Source organism: Phoxinus phoxinus (assembly GCF_949152265.1).
Source record: "Phoxinus phoxinus genome assembly, chromosome: 20".
Taxonomy (NCBI): Eukaryota; Metazoa; Chordata; class Actinopteri; order Cypriniformes; family Leuciscidae; genus Phoxinus; species Phoxinus phoxinus.
The window spans coordinates 13,583,481-13,609,046 of NC_136895.1; the positions used below are offsets into that span (position 1 = coordinate 13,583,481).

The following is a 25,566-nucleotide window of genomic DNA, read 5'->3' on the forward strand; positions in this document are numbered from 1 at the left end:
CATGTTGTTTTCACACAATATGCAGTCAGTTAACATTTCAAAATGCTCAAATCTTCTTTTCACACAACCCAATACCAAAATCATGGATAATTCTGGTCTTATTTACAATTGCTTAAACACAGCATGACAGAAATGAAGAGCCAATGTTCAAACCCTAAATATAGTATAAAGCCTTTACTTCTGCAACAACATCAGCTCAAAAGTACTGATATTACAGTTTTTCTCGATTGCTTACTGTAAACACTATAACCAGGCTTTTGAACTAAAATTTCAAAACCATAATGCCATTTATCAAAAAGCACACCCATTTCACTAAACTATAAACACTATTCCCTGGTTTGACACACAGATTTGTTGAACTGTCACAGTAAATCTCTACACACAAATCCCTTCATTTCTCATTGCCTACACCATGTTGTCATTTAGAAAGCACTAGCATTCAGTATTGTTCACTCAAGTCAGCACAGCTTCAGCTCAGTTTGCACACACTTCCCCAGGTGAAAACACTAAGAGTCAAAATTGAACACACATCAATCAGATCCTTCAATAGATAGATAAAAGGGCCCGAATCACTTTATTGAGTTTTGGAACAATGGATCCAGAAAGACATGAAGAAAGAGGTCGAGGAGGGAGAGGAGGAGGAGGGAGAGGAGGAGGAGGAGGAGGAGGATGGGTAAGCGTAAGGGGAAGAAGACCAGCAGTCTCAGATGAAATTCAAGCCACTTTAGTTGACCATGTCCTTGTCCATGTATGACTATGAGGGAGGCTGGGCAACGAGTACAGCCACAAGCAACATATCTTACCAGTTTTGTAAATGTTGTTTTGAATTTATTACACCAGTGTGTAAGACTATGTTGTAGTGTGTGTGATTTTGATGGCTTGTGTGTCCAGTCTGAGGGCAAAGTTTGGTTTTTCAGCAAGAGTGAATGGTTTTGAGTGGAGAGCTTCATTTTGACCTGAAAATAGGATGTTTGGGGAATTGGGTGAGAAGTTATGGATTTGTGTTTACTGTTCTGAGGATACGAGGCATAGTTTCAAGAAATGTTTTTAAGCAATTGAGAAAAACTGAAATGTTACAGTTTGTGCAAATTATTTCAAAGTAAACAATAGGTTTACTGTGAACCTATTGTTTTAAATGCCCGAACATGCACCAAAAGCGTTAAAGTCAGTCAGGGTCAGGGAGGATCGGAAAATAGGGCTCCCCCGAAAGCCACTTTGTAATTCGAACCCTGCATATAATATGGTGAATTCTAAATAGTGAATTCTAATGAACGAATTCTGAAAGGTTTTGAAACAGTTTCCTCACAGCAAAGCAAAAGTCGTGGAATCGGTGGAATTTTAAAAATATTTTAAATGCATAAATCTTGAAAAAGAGCTTAACAAATTGTTAAAGATTATAGAGAAACACTTCTGCATGTATTGCTGAACTAACTGTATGTTCTTAAAATAATGTAAATCTTGTTTCAGAAATTAAATGTGAAGTTCCACGTGACCCGCTTGTGTATGACCCGTACTCTTACTTCAGGGGAGATCTGAAATTGGGAGAAAAAAGATCTTACTCTTGCATATCTGGATATGATCAAATGTCAGCAGAGGCCACATGCACACGAGACGGATGGACACCAAACCCACTGTGTGCTGGTATGTGCTCATATTAATGTTCAGGTTTGTGCAAATGAATCATTATCATATAATATGAATTCTAATTAATTTGATGGATATTTCTTTACAGTAATGTGTGCAGCACCAAACATCCCAAATGCAGAGATTGTGGAAGATCAGGGAACAAAATACATCATCAATTCAAGAATACAATATAAATGTAATCCTGGGTTTAAACCAGAGCAGCCTGTACACATCACCTGTATTTCCCAGACTGAATGGACAGGCATACAGGAATGCACTGGTGTGTTACAGTAACGTCTCGGTTACGTATGTAACCCTTGTTCCCTGAGTACAGGGAACGGAGACGTGTCGTCGGGGGAGTTCCCTGACGAATTGGGATCACGCTAGGGAGACCAAATGCCTACGAGAGAATTAAAACGAGCTAATGAAAATTGGCATGCAGGAATGCATTCCGCAGCCCGCCTACCAGCGCGGGTATAAAAGGCGGAAGCAACACATGCATAGTGCTTTTCGCTGAGGAGCCGAACAGTGTCCAGTCCTCCGCGAAGGTACAGCAACATGGCGAAGGGACGACACGTCTCCGTTCCCTGTACTCAGAGAACGAGGGTTACATACGTAACCGAGACGTTCCCTTTCGTCCTGGGAACCCTGACGAATTGGGATCCCTAATAAAACGCCATGGTGCTGGCCCCTTCCAGCGCCCAGCTAAGCTACCCTGCAGCAGTTTCTAGAATAAGTTGCGGGAGCTAGCTAGGAATCACACTGCTGTTCCACAAGACCCGCTCAGTGGATATTAGATAACACGTACCTGGCCGAAGCGCAGGGTGGGGTAGCAAGCCGACACAACCTATTCCCTCGCACCACTGGCCGTAGCGAGCACTCGGGAGGAAACAGGTTCCACACGCAGACTATAAAACCTAGCGAATGTGTTAGGTGTCGCCCAGCCCGCAGCTCTACAGATGTCTGACAGCGAGGCGCCTTGAGCCAAAGCCCAGGAAGCGGCAACACCTCTAGTGGAGTGAGCACGCAACCTGGGAGGACAAGGCTCACCCAGAGACTCATACGCTCGGGTGATAGCATCCACTAACCAGTGAGCCAACCTCTGCTTGGAGACAGCCTTCCCCTTCTGCTGGCCTCCATAACAAACAAGAGCTGATCTGAGGTCCTAAGCTTTGCGTTCTGTCAACATAAACCCGCAGGGCGCGGACGGAACAGAGAAAAGCTAGGGCTGGGTCTGCCTCCTCCTGGGGCAGCGCTTGCAGGTTCACTACCTGATCCGCGAAGGGGGTGGTAGGAACCTTGGGCACATATCCAAGCCGGGGTCTCAATACAACGTGAGAAGGCCCGGCCCGAACTCTAGGCATGATTCGCCGACCGAAAAAGCTTGCAGATCCCCGACCCTCTTGAAAGAGGCCAATGCCAACAGGAGCGCTGTCTTATTGGACAGGATATTAAGCTCCACTGTTTACAAAGGCTCAAAAGGAGGGTACAGGGTGCAAAACGCGAGGTGGATTTAACCTCCTAGCACCCTTAAGTAATCTGACGATTAGGTCGTGCTTCCCCAAAGATTTACCCTCTACTGCATCGTGATCAGTGGCTATTGCAGCAACATACACTTTGAGGGTGGAGGGAGACAGCCTTCGCTCCAACCCATCTTGCAGGAAGGAAAGCACGACTCCGATCGGGCAAGTTCGGGGGTCCTCCTGACGGGAGGAACATCAAGCAACGAACAGGTTCCACTTCAACGCATAGAGGCGCCTCGTAGAGGGGGCTCTAGCGGAAGTGATGGTGTCTACCACTGCCTGTGGCAGACCACCTAAAACCTCCACGTCCCGTCCAGGGACCAGACATGGAGTTTCCAGAGGTCTGGACGCGGGTGCCAAGAGTGCCCCGTCTCCGAGAGAGGAAACGGCGAAGGGGGGGCTGTCGTGAGGAGCATGAGTTCCGTGAACCAAGTCCTGGTGGGCCAATACGGCACCACTAGAAGGACCTGCTCCTCGTCCTCCCTGACCTTGCACAGAGTCTGTGCAAGGCGGCTCACTGGGGGAAACGCATACTTGCGCCGGTCCCGGGGGCCAGCTGAGAGCCAGGGCGTCCGTGCCGAGGGTCCCCTCGGTCAGGGAGTAAAACCACTGGCAATGGGTCATGTCTGGAGAGGCAAACAGGTCTACCTGTGCGGCTCCGAAGACACTCCAAATCAGCTGGACCGCCTGGGAATGGAGTCGCAATTCTCCTGGCAGGGGAGGCTGCCGTGAAAGCTCGTCTGCCACACGGTAGAGCGCCCCTGGAACATGAACGGCACGAAGCGACCTCAGATGCTTCTGACTCCATAGGAGGAGGTGGGAGGCGAGTCGCAACATACGACGGGAGCGTAGACCACCGGGATGGTTGATGTACGCAACGGTCGCAGTGCTGTCCGTACGGACCAGTACGTGCTTGTGTCTGAGAAACCCCTTGAGGCGACACAAGGCTAGGCGTACTGCTTGCAACTCTAGGCAGTTGATGTGCCAATGCAGCTGGGGTCCCGTCCACAGACCCAAAACTGCATGCCCTTGTACGTGGCGTCCCACCCCATGGCAGAAGCATCTGTGAAAACCACAGCATGCCTGGACACCTGGACTAAGGGCACTCCGGCCCGAAGAAACGCAGGATCTAACCATGGGGAGAAGGTTTGGCAGCAGTGCGGGGTCACTTTGACCCGGAACGTGCCGATCTGCCACGCCCACCGTCGGGACTCGATCGTGACGTCAGCGTTGAAGCGGTCTCATATGTAACAGGCCGAGCGGCGTTACTGTGGCTGCGGCTGCCATATGCCCAAGAAGCCTCTGAAATTGTTTCAGTGGAACCGCTGTCCTGCCTCGAAAGGACCCGAGGCAGGTGAGCACTGACTGGACGCGTTCCTCCGTGAGGTGCGCAGTCCGAGTGACCGAGTCCAGCTCCATACCGAGACAAGAGATCCTCTGCACGGGGCAGAGTTTGCTCTTGTCTCAGTTGACCTGAAGCCCCAACCGGCTGAGGTGCCGAAGCACCATGTCCCTGTGATCGCATAGCGAATGCCTAGTTCTCTCATGGGAACAATGGCCACCTCCGCGACTTTCGTGAAGACGCGGGGCGACAGGGCCAGCCCGAAGGGTAGGACCTTGTACTGACACGCTCGGCCCTCGAAAGCAAACCGTAGAACCGGTCTGTGTCGAGGAAGAATCGAGACATGAAAGTACGCATCCTTCAGGTCGATCGCTGCAAACCAATCCTGGGGACGGATGCATTCGAAAATGCGCTTCTGCGTGAGTATTTTGAACGGGAGTTTGTGCAGGGCCCGATTCAAAACTCGCAGGTCCAGGATTGGCCGTAACCCACCGCTTTTCTTAGGTACAATGAAGTAGGGGCTGTAAAACCCAGACCTCATCTCGGCAGGAGGGACCGGCTCGACCTCGTCCTTCGCCAGCAGGACGTCGATCTCTTTCCGCAAGACAGGGGCATCCACTGACTGCACACGGGTGAGTGGATGCCACTGAACTTGGGAGGCCGACGTGCAAACTGAATTGCATAGCCAAACCAGATGGTGCGGATGAGCCATCGGGAAGGACCTGGAAGCGCTAGCCAGGCTTCCTGCCAGACCGTCCCAACGTGCCTACCCGAACCACCGGCGTACCCGCGGAGGGGCAGCGAGGCGGAAGACAGGGACCCGGCTCTGGTGGCGTTGTAGCGACCAAGAACGGGGTCTGGGCGTCAAACTCGACACCAACCCGCTTCCACCGGGGGGCAGACGGCCCGTGGGCGTTCTGCTGCGGGCTGCCCGGTGGCGAAGGGAGAGGGAGAGACGAGGAACGAGGCCCTGACTCCTCGTGTCCTGGTCTCTGCGCCTCCAGGCCCAGCTGCAGACCGGAGCGACGCAGCCAAGGCTGCGTCACTGCTATCCGCGAGCTGGGGAGAGGGGAGCGGGAGTGTCGCCGTTCGGGGCAGCGCACACTGCCATTCTGACCCTCTCGGACGGAGGAGACAGGTCTTATTTTACTGCCAGTCCCGACCGTGAGGGGAAACGAGGAGCGAGGCCCGGGGGCCTCGAGTCCTGGTTTCCGCCTCGTCGCCCAGCGAGAGACGAGAGTGACAAGGCCGTAGCCCTCACTGTCATCTAAGCGCTGGGGCCTTAGAAACGAAATTATCCACCCGGCCCTACCCCGGGGGAAGGAGTGGTGATAACACACACTCCCGAAGAGCAGATATCACAAACTCTGGGTCGCTCCTCTCAGGGTCGTTTCCCATCCTCTTGCTGAGGGGAAACAAACCCCGAGCGGGCTGGTTTAAAGGCGCTTCTGGACCACCAGTGTGGACATCGTCTGCCCGAGGGCCAGCACTGTGACTAATCACGGTCAGTCACAAGCGCAGCTCCACCCCGAGTCAGAACTACCCACGTGCACTGAATGTACAGGGGTAGTGAGAGAGGAAAAACTTCTGCAGATTTAGCCATGTTTGGCTTGCCATATTGGCACCAAAATGCTTCCATACTGCCAAAAAATTTCACACTCACCCAGACACTAGAATAGCCCAGGAAAGTGTAGCTGTCAAGTCTGAATCTTCAGCATGAGAACATACTATTATAGTAGGAACGCAGCATCATTTTCAGAGTATAACAGCCCTCTCTCCGATGTAGCGATCGACATCTGTCCTCCCCTGGAGCCCCGAATGAAATGCTTGGTCCCCCATGAGAAGGACCAGAATCCCATCCGAAAGCCTCGACGGCACACGGCACGCTGAGCGGCTCAAGCCTTTCACGTGAAAGGGGAGACGAACAACGTGCCGACGTTGTCATGCACTCATGAGAGAACATGAACCACCCACGAACGCAGTCTCAACACACTGATTAGGCGTGTGAAACAGTGATCGTGGCCGTCACCAGGCATGCAAGACAGTGAACGTGGCCATCATTTCGATGACACACGGCACGCTGGGCGCTCAAGCCTTCAGGCAAGGCGAACAACGTGCCGACGTGGTCATGCTCTCATAAGAAAGCATAAACCACCCACAGTCTCAGCATGTTTGCGATGCGCTAGAGGAGTGGGAAGCTCGTGAGGGTCTTTCACCTGACGAGACATACCGCACTGTAACCCCCTGTAATCACCAAATGCTCATTAGCCAAAGTAGTCCTCTCCTTTTTAGAAAAGGAACTAGATTGGGGAACAAGCAAAAGGGACTCAACCTCGTAGAGGTACACGAGTCTCGACCGCGCATCTAGAGCGCCGAATGACGCGCGCTGGGTTGCCGTGACAACCCGCGCTGTCAGCCGGCGCTCGACGGCACACGGCACACTGAGCGGCTCAAGCCTTTACGTGAAAGGGGAGACGAACAACGTGCCGACGTGGTCATGCACTCCTGAGAGGACATGAACCACCCACGAACGTAGTCTCACACACTGATTAGGCATGTGAAACAATGAACGTGGCCGTCAAATGAGGACAGGAAACGATCGCATCCAGAAACACACAAGTGAAACGTCATCCTGAAAAGGACGCGATCTTCACTCGTGTTGCTCTTTCAGGAAGAAAGTACTCTCTCTATTGTGCTGAAGCACACAGGAAACCAACGCGGCAGCACAGCGGGGAAAACTGCAAGCCCGCTGTGCGCACTCAACCGTTTACCAGCTGTGAGAACAGCTTTTGAAATAACAGCGTGTAAACGCAGCCGGCAGACAGGAACCGTGCGGTCGCTGAAACGCCGTCTCACCAACACAGAGAGATCCCATCCCGAAACAGCAGACTCGTTGAGCGTAAGATATAATCTTAAAGCTCATTCACTCAGAGAAGACACAACCGGTCGGCTCCGAAGCTAAAAGCACTATGCATGCGTTGCTTCCGCCTTTTATACCCGCGCTGGTAGGCGGAATGCATTCCTGCATGCCAATTTTCATTGGCTCGTTTTAATTCTCTCGTAGGCATTTGGTCTCCCTAGCGTGATCCCAATTCGTCAGGGAACTCCCCCGACGACACGTCGGAGTTCCCAGGACGAAAGGGAACATATATTACAGATATTATAACTTTTTCAATATTCAAATCATTATATATCTTCAATGATAACTCAATTTATGTATGCGCTTATATTAATGTTACAGTTTGTGAAAATTATTTAACTTAATAATTGATATTGAACATATTATTCATATTATGAATTAAGAATTTTAAATGAATAGAAAATAATAGAGCTTAATAAAACATTTTGTTTTTAAAACAAATGATTTTCAAATGATGAAAAGATTCCTATTCATAAAGTAAATATATATATATATATATATATATATATATATATATATATATATATATATATATGTTTAAATTTAAGTTTAAGATTTAAACAAAATGTTTTATTAAGCTCACTTTTTTTAATCATTTAAAATTCTTAATTCATAATATGAATAATATGTAAGGATTACTCAATTTAATTTGATGGAATTTTACTATTAATTGAAATGTTAATCTTGAAAAATGGCTTAAAATAGTTTTGAGTGTAAGATTATAGAGAAACACTTCAGAATTTGGTACTAAACTTACTGCATGTTATTAAAATAATGTAAATCTTGTTTCAGAAATTAGATGTGAAGTTCCACGTGACCCGCGTGTGTCTAGGCCAGAACTTTACTTCAGTGGAGATATGAAGTTGGGAGCAAAACGAGATTACTATTGCATATCTGGATATGATCAAATGTCAGCAGAGGCCACATGTACACGAGACGGATGGACACCAAACCCACTGTGTGCTGGTATGTGCTCATATTAATGTTACAGTTTGTGCAAATTATTTAACAGACAATTTGAAAATTAATTATAATCAATGAATTCTGGAAGGTTTTGAAACTGTTTCCTCACAGCAAAGCAAAAATCGTGTCGTGATCTGTCTCTGAAATTTTTGGGCACATTTTACAGACAGCCAATAATGTTTTGTATATTACACTATTACTGTGTTTGTGTATTTTCATTGTTAATTATTTGAGGTCATCAGGTTTGACTGCAGCTGATCTAAACTCATCTTTATCATCCTGATAATACAGTTTTTTACGATCGCTATGACAGTTTTTTCAATACATTTAACAATTTTCCTAAACTCTTAACGCACCAACACACCTAAAACACACAATTGGCAAAACAATTAATTTCATTCTCAAAATCAGACATTGTAAACTAAACTCCAAAACTAATTTTCAAAATACAATAATACACTAACACAATACACTATGTCTAACAAAACACTGCAAACATGTTTCAAAATCAAATAATTATTCAAAACACTAACACATGTTCTCTTCCAACAGGAACATTTAGTCAATCATAACACAATGACGGAAAAAACACTAACATCAGCTGAAATGACAGAAACTACATTATTTTATGTGTCAGGTCGGCCCTTACTTTATTTCTTTCTTTCTTTCTTTCTTTCTTTCTTTCTTTCTTTCTTTCTTTCTTTCTTTCTTTCTTTCTTTCTTTCTTTCTTTCTTTCTTTCTTTCTTTCTTTCTTTCTTTCTTCGTGTTGCTCTATATTGTTCCTTTTCCACACAAGATCAGCCCAAAGAGTCCTCTTTTATAACATATGGTCATGCGATTGAAAGAAACTCAACACCTGAGTGTAATTCCTTGGATAGCAGCTGTAATTTATATATTTGCATAACTTCAATAAGCTGTTTCTCAGTAGCAATGGAATAAAAATACAGGAAATATATTTGTGTTTCAATTCACAATATGAACAGTATTGAACACTTTGACTTTAGCCTAACTTATGTTTAGAACATGATGTTCCCTTTCGTTGTCACTTCGAGTTACGTCGAATGACGACGAATGGGGTTCGCTTAGAAGCCTATCATCTTCGAACAGTAATAAAACGAGCCAATGGCAAGCAAATGCCATGGGTCTGCTGAATTTGCATAGCATAACTCCGCCCCACCTTGTGGGTATAAAGGAAGTGAGCTGGCAACATGCAGATATGTTTTCGCTTTCGGAGCCAAGAGCATTCTTCACTCCACAAGCCATTCTGAGATCATCTCTCTTCACTCTTCGAGACGAGCTACTCTTCAGAAGTGTTGGTGTGACGGCGAATTCCAGCGAGCTTCATATTGCCTGCCGATCTGCGCAGTGGTCTGCCAGTCGTGTGTCTCTCCCTGGGCGCTTCAACACTGCTGTTTGAGTTTTATCTCTCTAAAAGAGCTGCACGCGGCGCGTCTTTTTAAAGACGGTTCGCCCGTGTGTTTCTGGGTGCGATACACAGATTAAATCAGCTGATGGGCACGGACGCTGTCTGATGTGTTTGGGCAAACGCACAGACAGCGTTCGTGGATGCGTCATGTTCTCATTGCGGGGACATGACCATCGCAATGTAACGATCGAGACTCGATGACCTCCTCGAGAGAGAGTCCCCTCATCCACACCCCGATCTATTCTCTCCGCAAGAGGGAATACTTCGGCTGGTGGCCAGGGTGATCAGAGGCTGCTGTGTGGAACCAACCCGACGATCTATCCTCGGTCCACACACTCCTCTTCACATTGCAACCCGTGTGGTATCCGGATGAGATCGCTGACCAGTCCCGGCCAGAGGTCGCGGGCTGGTCCAGCATTTCATTCGATGCCCCGGCAGATGAAATCTTGTCTATCGGCGCATCACAAGGTGGGCGTGAGTACGCTGGAGAAGACTCGGCTGTGCTGCCTCCTCCGGGTGTGCCAGCATTGCCCGAGTCTGAACCAGAACTCTGCCATGCTTCCCCGGGCAGTCGCGAGCATTTGGGCTTGTGTGGAACCCTCCGCCATGTCCCAAGTGCTTAAAGCTGATGATCGGTTTTTGGGGACGCACCGGCACACGTCGGCCCGCCCCCAATTCCTTTCTTCCTGGACGTGCATGAAGAGGTCATGAGATTACTCAGCGGCCTCTTCCGCCTTCTCTGCCCTCGATGAGGTCGCGGCCAGTGGGTACACTGGGGTTCCCCCTATGGAGTGTTCTGTGGCAACACAACTGTGTCCCCACAGCGCCTCCACTGGCGTGGCGGCCCTAAGCACCCACCCACCCCAAAGCATGTAGGTTTTTGTCTACTTCGGTGGCAGAGATCTATAGAGCTGCGGGGCTGGCTGCCACCTCACTGCATGCTATGCCCATCCTTCAGGTCTACCAGGCCAGGGGTGCTCATTGCTAATGCACGAGGGTAGGGCTGGTCCAGGGCTCTTGCAAGAGCTGCGTGCCGCCACCGACCTCGCTCTACGGGCGACGAAGGTGACCACACGCTCCCTGGGTCAGGTGATGTCCACATATGTGGTCCAGAGACAAAAACTGGCTTAGTCTGGTTGATATGGGCGAGGCTGAGCGAAGCCGCTTCCTCAACTCCCCATATCCCAGACTGGCCTCCTCGGCGGCGCAGTCGAGGACTCTGCCCAGAGTTCTCGGCTGCCCAGAGCGGACTGAGGCTCTGATCCCGCGGCCAGCTGCTCAGCCGCCGGCTCAGCTGCCTCATTCCGCTCGCCGCCGAGGGCGCCCTCCTGCGACACTCCCTGCCGGCCCTAGCAGCACCCTTCACCCAGGCCGTGCCATGGAGGTAGTCGCAGGAAGGCGCCCCAGCCCGTACCAGCCCCGCAGCAATGCGGTGCTCCCGTTACGGGCAGCTCAGAGATGGGTTGCAGTTCTTTCTAGGAGGTGGTTGCAGGGCCACTCCTTCCCCCGGTGGAGGGCCGGGGGAAAACCTCTTTTTCCAAAGAACTGTCTCTCCCATCTCTGAGCACACAGAGTTCTCGGATGACAGTGCGCACGCTCACGGGCCTCGCCACTCTCGCCCTCCTCTGTCGCCAGACCCCTGCCAGAGCACGCCCCTGTGGAACGCTGGTCCTTCCCTGGCCTCCTCTGGCAGGACGCGGCTAATGACCGTGCCCCCACACCGGGCCGCTATGCCACCCACGTCTGGGCCGGTCATTCCGCTTCGCTGCACCCCCGGGGGGACGTCTGTCGTTCGCATGACCCCGCTGGCACAGTCCGTGGGAGCCTGGTTAGAGCTTCCCCCCTGTCCCGCTGGCTCGCGCGAACCATCAGGCTCGGCTATGCGATTCAGTTCGCACGGTCTCCTCCCCGCTTCAGGGGAGTCCGCTTCACTATGGTCGGTGGCAATGCCCCTGTCATGAGAGTGGAGGTCGCCACCCTGCTGGCGAAGGGTGCGATCGAGACTGTCCCTCCAGCCGCAATGAGGTCCGGCTTCTACAGCCCCTACTTCATTGTCCCCAGGAAATCCGGTGGGTTACGGCCAATCCTCGATCTGCGCGTCTTGAACCGTTCCCTTCACAGGCTTCCGTTCAAGAGGCTCATGGCCAAGCGCATTTTCGAATGTGTGCAGCCACAGGATTGGTTTGCAGCGATCGACCTGAAGGACGCCTACTTCATGTCTCCATTTTTTCTCGACACAGACCGTTCTTGCGGTTTGCTTTCGAGGGGCAGGCATACCAGTACGCAGTTCTCCCATTCGGGTTGGCCCTGTCTCCTCGCGTCTTCACGAAGGTCGTCGAGGCAGCCCTTGTGCCGCTACGGCAGCACAGGGTTCGCATCCTGAAATATCTCGATGACTGGCTAATCCTAGCTCACTCTCGGACCAGGGTTGCGAACACAGGGACCTAGTGCTCCGGCACCTAGCCCGTCTGGGCCTTCGGGTCAACTGGGAGAAGAGCAAACTTTGCCCCGTGCAGAGGATCTCTTTTCTCGGTAGGAAATTCGACTCGGTCGCCATGTGCGCGCAGCTTACGAGCGAGCGCGCGCAGTCACTGCCGACTTGCCTGAGACAATTTGAGGGCAAGAGTGCGGTTCCACTGAAACTTTTTCAGAGGCTCCTGGGGCATATGGCATCTGCAGCCGCGGCAACGCCGCTCGGATTGCTTCATATGAGACCGCTTCAGCACTGGCTTTGCGATCGAGTCCCGAGGTGGGCATGGCGTCAGGGCACGTTCCGAGTACCAGTTACTCCGACCTGCCATCAGACCTTCACCCCGTGGACGAATCTCAGCTTTCTCGGGCCGGAGTGCCCTTAGAACGAGTTTCCAGGCATGTTGTTGTCTCAACGGATGCCTCCTCCACGGGCTGGGGCGCCATGTGCAATGGACATGCTGCCGCGGGCTCCTGGACAGGACCCCACCGCCTATGGCATGTCAATTGCCTCGAGTTGCTGGCAGTACGTCTCGCTCTGCACCGCTTCCGGGCGCTGCTCAAGAACCAGCACGTACTAGTCCCATCAGACAATACCGCGACAGTAGCGTACATCAACCGACAAGGTGGTCTACGCTCCCGCCGTATGTCGCAACTCGCCCGCCACCTCCTCATATGGAGTCAGAAGCATCTGAGGTCGCTTCGAGCCATTTATATTCCGGGAGACCTGAACTGTGCAGCCTACGAGCTCTCACGGCTTCAGCCTCTTCCGAGAGAATGGAGACTCCATCCCCAGGCGGTCCAGCTGATTTGGGATCAGTTCGGGGACGCACAGGTAGACCTGTTTGCCTCCCACGACTCGTCCCACTGCGCCCAGTTTTACTCCCTGACCGAGGGCACGCTCGGCACGGACGCTCTGGCGCACAGCTGGCCCCGGGGCCTCCGCAAGTATGCGTTTCCCCAGTGAGCCTTCTTGCACAGACCCTGTGCAAGATCAGGGAGGACGAGGAGCAGGTCATATTGGTTGCGCCGCACTGGCCCACCCGAACCTGGTTCTCCGAACTTGTACTCCTCGCGACAGCTCCTCCCTGGCCAATTCCTCTGAGGAAGGACCTCCTTTCTCAGGGACGGGGCACCCTTTGGCACCCTCGTCCCGATCTCTGGAACCTCCACGTGTGGCTCCTGGACGGGACGAGGCAGGTTTGAGTACCCTACCACCAGCGGTGGTGGCTACCATCACTTCCGCTAGAGCGTCGTCCACTAGGCATGCCTACGCGTCGAAGTGGAACCTCTTCGTCTCTTGGTGCTCTTCTCACTCAGAAGACCCCAGATCATGCCCGATCGGTGTCGTGCTTTCCTTCCTGCAGGATGGGTTGGAGCGAAAGCTGTCTCCCTCCACCCTGAAAGTGTATGTTGCCGCTATCGCCGCACATCACGACGCAGTCGAAGGTAAGTCCGTGGGAAAGCACGACCTGGTCATCAGGTTCCTGAGAGGAGCGAGGAGACTACATCCTCCTCGCCCTCCTCTCGTTCCCTCTTGGGACCTCTCAGTGGTTCTAACTGCCCTGCAGAGTGCTCCCTTTGAGCCTCTGCAATCAGTGGAGCTTAAGTTCCTGTCAATCAAGACAGCGCTCCTGGTTGCATTGGCCTCCATCCAGAGGGTAGGGGACCTGCACGCATTTTCTGTAGACGAAGCGTGCCTGGAATTCGGGCCGGCCTTCTCTCACGTGATCCTGAGACCCCGGTCTGGATATGTGCCCAAGGTTCCCACCGCCAGGTGGTGAACCTGCAAGCGCTGCCCCTGGAGGAGGCAGACCCAGCCTTGGCATTGCTCTGTCCAGTACGCGCCCTCCGTGCTTACGTAGACAGAACGCAGTGTTCAGGACCTCAGACCAGCTCTTTGTCTGTTATGGTGGGAAGCTGAAGGGAAAGGCTCTCTCCAAGCAAAGGTTGTCTCACTGGATAGTGGACGCCATTGCTTTGGCTTACCAGCAGCAAGGTCGACCGTGCCCCCTTGGTGTGACGGCCCACTCCACCCGGAGTGTGGCCTCCTCTTGGGCTCTAGCGCATGGCGCCTCGCTAACAGACATCTGCAGAGCTGCAGGCTGGGCGACACCCAACACATTCGCCAGATTCTATAATCTCCGAGTGGAGCCAGTGTCCTCCCGAGTACTCGCTTCAACCAGCCGGTGCTAGGACCCGCTCAGGTGTCTTCGCTTGCTCGCCATTCCACTCCACGGACTGGATACGTGCGATATTCTCCTCAGGTGAGCCTGATAAGCCCTGAGTTCCTCCAGCGCTGTTGACATCAACGCCAGAGTTATGCCTCCGGCAGCTTTCGCGTTGGCTAGGTGCCACCATGTGCATGGTTCCCCCGCTGGGTGACCCCCACGTGTGTATTCCACTGTAAGCCTCCTTCGAGCATGTGTCTTTCCCTTGGCAAGCCAGTCTGCCACCCCTGGGGTTGAAATATTCCACCCTACGGGCTGGACACCCCAGTGTTCTCCGTATGCACCCCCCTCCGGGTCATATGTGTTTTCTTAAGTCCCCCCCCCTTCGGGCGGGCACTGATTGCATATTCCACTGTGATATGCTTCCCAGTGTACCTTGGTATTCCTGTGTTAAGTAGGAGTCCTTCGTCCGTGCTAGTCTCACGACAGGGAGCTCAGACTTACGCAGGGCACTGGAAGACAGCCGAGGTGGCGTGATTGGACTGGGAACCCCATTCGTCGTCATTCGACGTAACTCGAAGTGACAACGAAAGGGAACGTCTCGGTTACGGATGTAACCCTCGTTCCCTGAGTAGGGAACGGAGACGTTACGTCTTCCTGCCACTTCCGCTGTACCGCTGGAACAGCCGAGTTCAGCCTTGGCTCCTTCAGCGAAGAAACATATCTGCATGTTGCCAGCTCACTTCCTTTATACCCACAAGGTGGGGCGGAGTTATGCTATGCAAATTCAGCAGACCCATGGCATTTGCTTGCCATTGGCTCGTTTTATTACTGTTCGAAGATGATAGGCTTCTAAGCGAACCCCATTCGTCGTCATTCGACGTAACGTCTCCGTTCCCTACTCAGGGAACGAGGGTTACATCCGTAACCGAGACGTTATCTGTTCTGACATACAGTGTGAAAGCATTTGTAAATTTGGCAGTAAAATGACATTGTTTTGGTATTGGTTGAGCTTGTGTGTAAAAGAAGTTCAAGCATTTAAAATTTGTGTTAACTGTATGCATTTTGTGTCAAAGCAACAAGAAATGTGTTATTTGTATAGCCTACAAAGACGGATGTTGTGCTAACCATGTTAAGAGTTTAGGAAACTTGTTAAATGTATTGAAAAAACTGTCATAGCCATTGTAAAAAACTGTAAGAGTAAAATTCCATCACGTAATATATTATTCATATTTTGAATTAAGAATTTTAAAAGAATTTAAAAAACTAGAGCTTAATAAAACATTTTGTATAAATCTTAAAGGAACAATGATCTGGACCATTTAGTTTATGATTTGTATTCATTAATTTAAAAAATAAATATACAAAACATTTTATTGAGCTCTAGTTTTTTTTTATCATTTAAAATTCTTAATTTATAAAATGAATAATATGTAAGGATTATTCAATTAAATTTGATGGAATTTTACTATAAATTGAAATGCGTAAATCTTGACAGAGAAAAGAAGGCTTAAAACAGTGTAAGATTATAGAGAAACACTTCTACATTTATACTGAACTTATTGCATGCTATTAAAAATAATGTAAATCTTGTTTCAGAAATTAGATGTGAAACTCCACGTGACCCGCGTCTGTCTAGCCCAGAACATTACTTCAGTGGAGATATGAAGTTGGGAGCAAAGAAAGATTACTATTGCATATCTGGATATGATCAAATACCAGGAATGGCCACATGCACACCAGACGGATGGACACCAAACCCACTGTGTGGTATGTGCTCATATTAATGTTACAGTTTGTACAAATTATTTAACATATATGAATTCTAATTAGTGAATTCTGAAAGGTTTTGAAACTGTTTCCTCACAGCAAAGCAAAAACCGTGTCGTGATCTGTCTTTGAAATCTTCGGCACATTTTACAGACAGCCAATAATGTATTGTATATTACACTATTACTGTGTTTGTGTATTTTCATTGTTAAATATTTGAGGTCATCAGGTTTGACTGCAGCTGATCTAAACTCATCTTTATCATCCTGATAATAATTCATCTGATATTATACACATCTTTTGTTGAGTTTCATGTCAGTTACCGACAGCTAAACTGAATATAAAGTTTATTTAAATTATTTAACTTAATTATTTAAATTATTTATTTAAACTTAATAATTGATATTGAACATATTATTCATATTATGAATTGAGAATTTTAAATGTGTAGAAGAAAATATAGCGCACAGTTTTTTTTTTTTTTTACAATTGCTAACATCCTGTGGCCCAATCTGTAGTCACATGTTCTACACATCTGTAGTTTGTGAACATACCATTAACACAATTCATGTTGTTTTCACACAATATGCAGTCAGTTAACATTTCAAAATGCTCAAATCTTCTTTTCACACAACCCAATACCAAAATCATGGATAATTCTGGTCTTATTTACAATTGCTTAAACACAGCATGACAGAAATGAAGAGCCAATGTTCAAACCCTAAATATAGTATAAAGCCTTTACTTCTGCAACAACATCAGCTCAAAAGTACTGATATTACAGTTTTTCTCGATTGCTTACTGTAAACACTATAACCAGGCTTTTGAACTAAAATTTCAAAACCATAATGCCATTTATCAAAAAGCACACCCATTTCACTAAACTATAAACACTATTCCATGGTTTGACACACAGATTTGTTGAACTGTCACAGTAAATCTCTACACACAAATCCCTTCATTTCTCATTGCCTACACCATGTTGTCATTTAGAAAGCACTAGTATTCAGTATTGTTCACTCAAGTCAGCACAGCTTCAGCTCAGTTTGCACACACTTCCCCAGGTGAAAACACTAAGAGTCAAAATTGAACACAGGAGGATGGGTAAGCGTAAGTGGAAGAAGACCAGCAGTCTCAGATGAAATTCAAGCCACTTTAGTTGACCATGTCCTTGTCCATGTATGACTATGAGGGAGGCTGGGCAACGAGTACAGACAAATTTCAGTCGCCTCCATCATCAGAAGCTTCATGGAGGTGTGCTGGCAAACACAATTATATCACTGAATAAAAGAAAAACATTTCCAATTGTCTTTGATGAGGTTTATTTTCTTGCAAGAAAAGGCCAGCAGTCGTATAGTTACACAGAGCGTCTGCAGAGTGTGACAGTGAAGCATCCTCTCTCCTTTATAGTCTTGACTCCCAGAATGTTATCTTTCTAGGCCAATGAAGGTATTTCAACATTCTTAGACTTGTTCATCATATTGTATCATTGAGTGGAGGCCCTCCTGTCATGTACAACACTCTTTACCATTCCAATACAATTCCATATTACAGTTTTTACCAACTGCTTACACACAAAATCTTTTCATGTCACACGATTTTTGAAACCTCTCACTCAAAATGCAAAACTACACATCAAATCTCCAAAACCATAAGCTATTTCTCAGCCTTTGACTCAGTTTTCAATTACATAAAACACTTTTTTCAAAACACTACACACAATTCTCGACCTAAAACACAAAAATCGAATGGGAAGTGACTTGCTTTCCTTTTCCAAACACAACCAATCAAAATGCTACACTTATTCACCAGGCCACACACACACTCCTCACATGTGCAAACACTACAGTAATTTCTGATCACACAATCACTGCTTTACTGTAGTATACATTAGGCCTATGAATACAGTAGGTCACAGGTCAGATTACCTGTTTTGAACAATGGATTCCTGGGACCCCCCAGGACCCCACACACACAACAATTGTGTTCTTTACTGTATTCTAGAATATTTTTTTGGTTTACATATGTTTATGGTTTTGTTGTATGCTACTGTAAACAACAGTAATGTTACAGTTTTTCTCAGTCGCTTTGGTGCATTTCTCACATCACTATTTACATTTGCACAACAGTTAATGCAGTTCTCAAAACAATTAGTACAAACTGCAAAACCTAGTTGATAACCTGCAAAAGCGTGTCACTTGCTCAAAATGGATCGCTCATTCCTCAAAAGCAAGTATTCATTTCAATGAAAGTGTCAGTGTCATCAAGATGAAAAGTCTTGACACCATTGCTTATGAACAAGATAGTCAAATGGCTTTGTCATGTTTTCATTATGACAGTTTACTCTGTAAATGTTTTCCAATGCAAAAAAGTCAAATATTGGTGACACTACCTGAAAATGCTCAAGACAGCAGTAAATACTATTTGCACAGCCATTTGAAAAATACAGTAAAGTTACACATTACTGTATTTAGTGAGGTAACTGAGTACAAGACACTGAATGTTTCACATTTTCACTGCATATGCTCTTTGCAATTCTAATTTGTTCACAGCATTGTGCAAAAGAAAAAATACACCCTTATTTACAACAAACATAAACTCTCTTTGGGTAGAGCTGTGCACAACTGTAAACAATATTGCAGTACATATTGGAACTGAACATACAACATACATAGTACTGTAATCATTCATGCACATCCAGACGTTCCTCTCTGTCTGGCCACATCATTTCATCTGCATCACAGCGAATATCATCTCTTGCAATGCAATCCAAAACAACAACATGCTTGCTCAGATGGTCTCCAGTTAGACCCCTCTCAGTCTCAGGGATTATGTCCCTGTAAAGAGTGTCTAACAAAGTCAGCAGATGTTGTGTGTTGTATGGAGCAAGACTGGGGATATGCCATTTATACACACCTGTTCTCCCGACGAAATGTTTGAATAATTGAATTTACAGTGGTTCTCCCAACATTTGGCTGCACCCTTCGACCAGCCTCAGCCGTTGTGAGGCCGTGATTGACAACATGATCCACAATTGTAGCCCTGAAGTGGCTTATCATTGGTTGCAACTAGTAATGCTTCACACACCCCTTTGCATCAGTGAAAGTTGAGATTCACCTAAGATAAGATGTTTTTTGTAAAATTTGCTTGACAGATTTTGACAACTAGTTCAACATTTTTGTATGTAATGACTCAAGCAATGAAAGGAGGACTATTAGTTTTATATGGAATGACTATTCAGCATTCACAAGTATAGTTAATTTTGACTGACATGACATAAGCAAATGAAAATGTTATAAAACAGCAGAGAGTTGTATGAAAGCAATTGATGCATGTCCAAAAGCATTTGCAATTTGTTCGAAGGAATGAGAAACTGCTACTATGATGTGCACAAATGACTAAATGTTGTGGAGGTTGAACTAACTGTTGTGCAAATGTAAATAGTGATGTGAGAAATGCACCAAAGCGACTGAGAAAAACTGTAAATATTTTCTGTTTCTACATTGCATTGGTGTTTCCAGTGTAGATAATTCATAAGGTTTACAGTGTTGTCTCAGCAGATTACTGTCACTGTAGAACGTTACATTGAAATGTAGATATAAGCCTATGAAAGACCAAAGAGCTTTAGATTTAGAACAACAGTGTTTGCATGGTATATCCAAAAATGTACTATTATGAAAGAAGTGTTTTGTTGGGGAACCACAAGCAACAAATCTTACCAGTTTTGTAAATGTTGTTTTGAATTTATTACACCAGTGTGTAAGACTATGTTGTAGTGTGTGTGTGTTGTGGGGGCTTGTGTGTCCAGTCTGAGGGCAAAGTTTGTTTTTCAGCAGAGTGAATGGTTTTGAGTGGAGAGCTTCATTTTGACCTGAAAATAGGATGTTTGGGGAATTGGGTGAGACGTTATGGATTTGAGTTTACTGTTCTGAGGATACGAGGCATAGTTTCAAGAAATGTTTTTAAGCAATTGAGAAAAACTGAAATGTTACAGTTTGTGCAAATTATTTCAATTAGTGTTCGAATTACGGGGGAGCTAAGGGGAGCTCGGCTCCCCTGAAAAGGCTCCCCTGAAAGCCTACTTTGAGACATTTAGGGGGAGCTCTAAAACACTGTCAATTTTTTTGTTATGTGAGTTGTTCTGTTTTTATCATGATTTGCATTAGGGCTGAACGATATTCTGTTTTAACATCGACATCGCGATGTGCGATGCGCTTCATGAGGCGCGCGCGCGGTCTCTTGCTCTCTCTCTCCCTCTCTGCCGTGCACACGCTGCGCGTTTTGGAGCACAGTCTCGGTCTCGCGGGCGCGCTCGCTCTAGATTCCGGAGATTTTAACTAATACGCGGGCATCAGTGAGCCGCTATGCGGGAGACTCCCGGAACTTCCGGGAGACTTGGGATGTCTGCATTTCTATACTGAAATAATATTGGCATTATAATTATTGATTTTTTTGGTGCCCCCTCAGCTCTTGATGCGCGTGGTGGGAGCGGTGGCGCTGACAGGCGGTATGGTGTCTGTAGGCTAAAGCTGCTGTTTAAATGTGTTCGGCTTTTCTGCTTACAGAAACATGTTCTCTAATCTGTTTAGAAGATTTAATAATTAAATCTGTTTAATAATAATTTAAGATAAAAATATATTAAAGTTTTATTTCATTTTGTTTATTTCATATGATTATGATGACCAACACTGTTTTACTTCGGCACTTTGGCTAAGAAAAGTTGACTTAAAAGATTGTGAACTAAAATGCTTATAAGTTGTTTTTATAAAAAAATTATTTATTTTAAGTTATATTGTTGTAAACCAATCAGGGGGTTGGTGTAAATCTGCTGTTTTATTTAAAAATGTGTTCTGCTTTTGTGTTTACAGAAATGTTCTAATTTTGGAATAAAATATTAAGTGACCTTTTTTGTCACTTGTAATGAAGCTTGCTTATTAGTGAAATTATTCATATCATGGAATGGTAATTATTGACTTTAGCCTGGAGTTATGGCTCTCAATATCGCAATATATATCGTTGGGGAAAAAAATTTAATTGTAATTTTTTGCACAAACAATGTAATTTTTTTCCAATATCGTGCAGCCCTAATTTGCATGATGTAGGCCTAAGCGCGGTTGATTCAGAACCGTGGACAGAGCTGTTTGCCCTAACACTGACAACACTGACTGACGCTTGCGTTTTGAAGTAAACGGTTTACTAAGTAAACAATGGGTTTACTGTGAACCTATTGTTTTAAATGCCCGAACATGCACCAAAAGCGTTAAAGTCAGTCAGGGTCAGGGAGGATCGGAAAATAGGGCTCCCCCGAAAGCCACTTTGTAATTCGAACCCTGCATATAATATGGTGAATTCTAAATAGTGAATTCTAATGAACGAATTCTGAAAGGTTTTGAAACAGTTTCCTCACAGCAAAGCAAAAGTCGTGGAATCGGTGGAATTTTAAAAATATTTTAAATGCATAAATCTTGAAAAAGAGCTTAACAAATTGTTAAAGATTAGGCTATAGAGAAACACTTCTGCATGTATTGCTGAACTAACTGTATGTTCTTAAAATAATGTAAATCTTGTTTCAGAAATTAAATGTGAAGTTCCACGTGACCAGCATGTGTATCGGCCAGAATATTACTTCAGGGGAGATCTGAAATTGGGAGCAAGAAGATCTTACTCTTGCATATCTGGATATGATCAAATGTCAGCAGAGGCCACATGCACACGCGACGGATGGACACCAAACCCACTGTGTGCTGGTATGTGCTCATATTAATGTTCAGGTTTGTGCAAATGAATCATTATCATATAATATGAATTGTAATTAATTTGATGGATATTTGTTTACAGTAATGTGTGCAGCACCAAACATCCCAAATGCAGAGATTGAGGGAGATCAGAGAACAAAATACATCATCAATTCAAGAATACAATATAAATGTAATCCTGGGTTTGAACCAGAGCAGCCTGTACACATCACCTGTATTTCCCAGACTGAATGGACAGGCATACAGCAATGCACTGGTGTGTTACAGTAACGTATATTACAGATACTATAACTTTTTCAATATTCAAATCATTATATATCTTCAATGATAACTCAATTTATGTATGCGCTCATATTAATGTTACAGTTTGTGAAAATTATTTAACTTAATAATTGATATTGAACATATTATTCATATTATGAGCTTAATAAAACATTTTGTATAAATATTAATGGAATAATAATTTAGTTTATGTGATTCCTATTCATAAATTAAAAAATATATATATATGTTTAAATTTAAGTTTAAGATTTATACAAAATGTTTTATTAAGCTCAGGTTTTTTAATCATTTAAAATTCTTAATTCATAATATGAATAATATGTAAGGATCACTCAATTTAATTTTTAATTTGATGGAATTTTACTATTAATTGAAATGTGTTAATCTTGAAAAATAGTTTTGAGTGTAAGATTATAGAGAAACACTTCAGAATTTGGTACTAAACTTACTGCATGTTAAAATAATGTAAATCTTGTTTCAGAAATTAGATGTGAAGTTCCACGTGACCCGCGTGTGGTTAGGCCAGAACTTTACTTCAGTGGAGATATGAAATTGGGTGTAAAAATATCTTACTCTTGCAAGCCTGGATATGATCAAGTGGCCACATGCACACCAGACGGATGGACACCAAAACCATGTGCTGGTATGTGCTCATATTAATGTTACAGTTTGTGCAAATTATTTAACATAATACAATTTGCAAGTAAATTCTAATCAATGAATTCTGGAAGGTTTTGAAACTGTTTCCTCAAAGCAAAGCAAAAATCGTGTCGTGATCTGTCTCTGAAATTTTGGGCACATTTTACATACAGCCAATAATGTTTTGTATATTACACTATTACTGTGTTTGTGTATTTTCATTGTTAATTATTTGAGGTCATCAGGTTTGCCTGCAGCTGATCTAAACTCATCTTTATCATCCTGATAATAATTCATCTGATATTATACACATCTTTTGTTGAGTTTATTAAAAATTAGAAATCTCTTTTAATCAATTTAATGCATTCTTACAGAATTTAAAAAGGAAAACATTTAGTTAATATATCCTTGATGAAATTTAACCCTTTAATTGATACTACTGAACATATTATTCATATTATGAATTAAGAAATGACTAATAAAAATAGAGCTTAGAGAATAGAGAAATATTTTGTATAAATCTTAATGGAATAAGAAAATGGATGTGATTCGTATTCATAAATGTAAAAAAAAATTACATTTTAGTTTAAGATTTATACAAAATATTTTATTAATCTCTAGGTTTTTTTGAATAATTTAAAATTCTTAATTCATAGTAATGATAATTAAATTCAATTTGATGGAATTTGAAAAATATTTTAATTGCATAAATCTTGAAAAAGGGCTTGAAAAAATAGTTTAAGATTATGGAGAAACACTTTGGTGCTGAACTTATATTGCATGTTATTTAAAAAATATATAAATGTAATGTTTTGTACCCTTAGAAATCTCTTTATGTCACTTGTGGTCAATTTAATGCATCCTTACTGAATTTGAAAGAAATGAAACCCTTTATTATTGATATTATTGAAAATGAAATGTTTGTTTTTCTTCTTTTCTTCAGGTCAGTAAGACATCAATTGAAAGAAAGTTGGAGTAAAACACTGAGGTAAAAACTATTAAACATTTTGATAATGTACAACATTTGATTTACAACCCTTTATTTTCTGTTTTCAGAGTTTATTTTGCAGTGCAATATTAGAATAGGATAAAGATCCTGTAATGAAGAGTAAACTTAAAAACAACAGTAATGTCCACAAGTAAATGCATTTATTACAGTTTTCTTTATTAAGATCTGATTATCCCACAGATCTGAATGAAGATGGACAGACACGCTGCTGACACACACACACACACACACACACACACACACACACGATTGATGCTTGAATTTACTTGCTCATGTTACAGTAATATGACAGATGTTATAGATTATTTTTTTAATTCCTTGCACACTAAAAGTGGCATTTAAAGCCCACTCAGTGAAATCATTCACTCATACCGAATCTTCAAGTCTGCAAAACTACAAGCACACTATATGCTTTACACTCAGTTTGCATTTGTAAAACAAACTTTTTGCAAAACTCTAAACAGTTCTCTACATTACACACATCACAATGATCATGTGTGAAAACACCTTTACATAAATTGATCACATATGCATTCAAGCCAGTCAGAAAATCAACTTTATTTCTAAAGCGCTTTATACACTAGAGATTGTTTCACAGCATCACAATAGTAATAAATTCAAATTCTGCGGTAAAGCAGCTCTAACAAGCAAATAGAGTCATTATTCAACTCAAGTCAGTTCAGTGTTGATTCAGATCAGTTCCAGAACTGTATATACAGTAAACACGACTGATGAATATTACAGTGTATTTGTGCACATACATGTACATGTGACAAACTCCCCACTGCACACTGAACAAGCAGAAGACACAAGAGTATTGTTTTACATTTTTCACATATTTGTGTAGTTTGATGTGTATGCCAATCATTTTATGTTTGTGTGTAGAGTTACTACAAAAAAAAAGACATAGAAGAGTTAAAATAGTTTTGAATGAAGTGTTTGCTTTTGCAAGAGATCTGTGACGTTTTGCATCTTGTGTGTGTTTTGTGGTTTTGTGTGTAGAGTTTTGAGAAATGGTTAGCATAGTTCTTACTGCTTCAGAATAAAGCTTAACAATCAAACTATTACTCTGCTGTCTGTTTAAATTAAATTATGTCCTCCTATTTTATTTAAATATTTATTTAACTAGCGTAAAAGAGTTTGAGCTTAATATAATTTTGCCTGATAAAATCACAAGAATTTAAAAGGTTAGTTAAAAAAAAATACAATACAAACTTAGTAAATATGTATATATTAAATATACATTTATTACAGATAATAGTTTAAATTATTTTGGGTTCAGCACAGTGACAATATAAAGTTAATTATTTAATTGGGGCCATTCTTTAATAATGTATATTATAACAATAGTTAAAACCATTTACAATATGTTTTATTTTCATTACGTAAACCTTTCAATGTTGCTAGAGATACAAATTAAGTTCACAGTGTTTTTTTTTTGTGTTTTTTTACTCAGGTTTTAAAAAGACCCACTTGCATCCCATCTGCACGTGTCATTTTTGATGCAGCTCTTGTCATCAAATATTTGCAGCTATATATATATATATAAATAAATATTTGTGTCTTCAGCTTTATTTAGTTTGACAATTAATTAATCTTGTTTTAATCAAATTGTATTAATTAATTAAACAGCTCGTAAACCAACTTTATCTCTAGAACATTTTTAAAT

The 25,566-nt window shown here is 44.3% G+C and overlaps 2 long non-coding RNA genes across 2 annotated transcripts; both read left to right on the forward strand.

Moving 5' to 3' along the window:
* Window positions 1–1,414: 1,414 nt before the first annotated feature.
* On the forward strand, window positions 1,415–24,964 carry LOC306988546. The gene is made up of 3 exons (XR_013795427.1): window positions 1,415–1,641; window positions 23,832–23,876; window positions 24,078–24,964. It is a non-coding gene; the product is annotated as an uncharacterized lncRNA (long non-coding RNA).
* On the forward strand, window positions 21,789–22,892 carry LOC306988545. Its single transcript, XR_013795426.1, has 3 exons — window positions 21,789–21,958; window positions 22,050–22,223; window positions 22,731–22,892. It is a non-coding gene; the product is annotated as an uncharacterized lncRNA (long non-coding RNA).
* Window positions 24,965–25,566: the final 602 nt, after the last annotated feature.